Below are 2,586 nucleotides of genomic sequence, written 5' to 3'. Positions count from 1 at the left end.
TTGTGGAGCTGATTGAGGGGAATATGAACGATCATCGAACTGCTGATATGATTGATGGTGTAGTTCATGAAATTGTGGAGCATGAATTCCAAGAGCTTGAGCTTGCCACAAGAGATTAGACTGTTGGCTCCATGACGGGTTATAGGTATCAAAATAGCTGTTGTTCCCCGGTCTAGAGAACGATGTGTTCATATGCCCAAAAGAATTGTTAGAAATTTGTCTTATTGAAGGACATTCTCTAACATGGTGATAAGGGTCATGGCAAAATGAACATGGTCCATGGGGTGTTGGAATGTTTCCCCACATGTGTGAAAAATACAATAAAAAAAATTAAAATTAAAACGGAAATAAAACAAAATTAAAACTTACGAGGATGAAGACTCGAATGAAAAGAAAAATATCAGATCTGTAATTAAAACAGTTTCTGCACAACTGTCCGGATGTGCGATCGATCGTACCTCCAAAGGCAGAATAGTAACTGCAGAAAAAAACAAAAAAAAAAAAATTAAAACAAACTAGGGGAAAAAAAAAATTCTAAGCAAAATTAAACAATCCCCGGCAATAGCGCCAAAAACATGTTGTGCCAAATACTACCTAAATTAATAGATAATAATTGGTACATTTTACTCACAAGTGTACAAGATCAAACGATAGTATAGTGCAGCAAGTACGAGATCGTACCGACGAAGATTATTGATTTTGCTTAGAATTGATTAAAATATCAAAGTTGTCACTAAATTGATATTGATATATTGACCTTAAGCTATAGATTTCCTTGAGCAATGAATTAGGCATGGGTGTATCTTCTAACTCTTTTCTTTCTTAAAGGATTTAGCATGTGTGTATACTAAGTTGTTCTTTAAGAAAGCATAAAATCTATGGAAATCGACAAACACATGGAGCCTAGGGCATGGGTGTATACTCCCAGTTTTCCATGTTGATTATCCAACAACCCATGAGAAAATTCTTTTATCACTCTATTGAGCCCATGACTCAGTCATCCAAATTGACTTAAATAACTAATCCATACCACATACATATAATGGCCAATCACACACATATGAGGAATTCAATAAAACTGGAATTAATCAAGTTAAGCATCACAATATGATTATCACAAAGGTGGGAATATTGAAATATTAAATAAACATAATTAGGGCTTCAATCTAGCCCTACTAAGGAGTTTAGTTACACATGAGTAAAATAAAACTAAAAAGAAAAGGGAAAGAAAGAACCAAAAACGACTCCTTGAAGTAGCCTCCAATTCCTTTCCCCAAGATTGTTGTTTTTAATTGTGAGGCTTAGAGGTCTATTTACGCTTAGGAATACTATAGAAATCCTAGAAACCCTAGTAAACTTGTAGGGTTTAGTCCTATTACAAGTGGGACTTGGAAAACCCTAATATGGAAGGAAAGGGAATTTTGGCCGCAGCTGTCTTTCATCTAGCGCACGTGTGCGCTCGATCGGAGCCTGTGTGCGCTCGATTGCATGTCTGCGATCGAGTCTCCTCTTGTGCGCACGAGCGCAAGCTTGCTGTATTGACGCTCTCTGGTAGTGCGCTTGAGCATAGGTCCCCTGCGATCCATCGCATTGTCAGAACCTCTAGCTTTTTCCAAATTTGCTCTTTTATGCTCAAACTTTCCAGAAGTGCTTCATTTTCTTCCAAAAACTTATAAAACAAAGAAAATATAAAAGGAAATAAAATTGCACAAACTAACAAAACTAAGGAATTAACAAATGTAAATTAAGGGGCTAAAATACATATATTTTAGCACTTATCAACTTGCTCACGTATCATATCAAGGTCCATATTAAATTCAAATTGAGCAAAGCACTCTTCCAAAGGATCCTCCAGACTTGGCTCATTAGAAGTCTCTGCTTGCTCAAGGAACTGGTCAAGGTCTAGGTCACATCCAAATGGAGCAAAGCATTCTCCCAAAGGATCCTCAAGGCTTGGCTCATTAACATTCTTAGCTTGCTCAAGGAACTTGTCAAGGTCTAGATCATATTAAGACTGAGCAAAGTGATAAGTGCTAAAATATTCATATTTTCAGCCCTTAACTTGCATGTTTTAATCCTTTGGTTTTGGTTAATTAGGTTATTTTAATTCCTTTTTGTGTTTTTCATACTTTTGTAGGCTTTTGGAAGAAAATGAAGTAAATCTAGATGATTTGGGCTCAAAAGATAGAAGATGGAAAATTGGGAGCTCTCTGACATTGCGATCGAACACAGGGTACCTGCGATCGAGCACAGTACCAGAGAAGAAAAAGCACAATCCAGGCCAGGAGCGATCGAGCGCATGCTAGAAGAGGATCGATCGCAGACCTGCGATCGAGCGCACACGGGTTGCGATCAATCGCACCCGTGCGCAGAAGACATACCAAGTGGCGGCTAGATTGTCATTCTTTCCATATTAGGGTTTTCCAACTCCCAATTGTAATAGGTTTTGAAACCCTACGAAATCCCTAGTTTTACTACTTTGTCAAGGACTTCTAAAGCCTATAAATAGACCATTAAGTCTTTAGAATAGATATACTTTGTAAGGAGAAGAATAGGAGCTTTTCAAGTTTAAGTCTCGAGTTTATT

The sequence above is a fragment of the Corylus avellana genome, chromosome 9, assembly GCF_965113065.1.
Source record: "Corylus avellana chromosome 9, dhCorAvel1.hap1.2, whole genome shotgun sequence".
Classification (NCBI taxonomy): domain Eukaryota; kingdom Viridiplantae; phylum Streptophyta; class Magnoliopsida; order Fagales; family Betulaceae; genus Corylus; species Corylus avellana.
The sequence above is the reverse complement of the archived record's forward strand: the minus strand, read 5'-3'. Positions refer to the sequence as shown.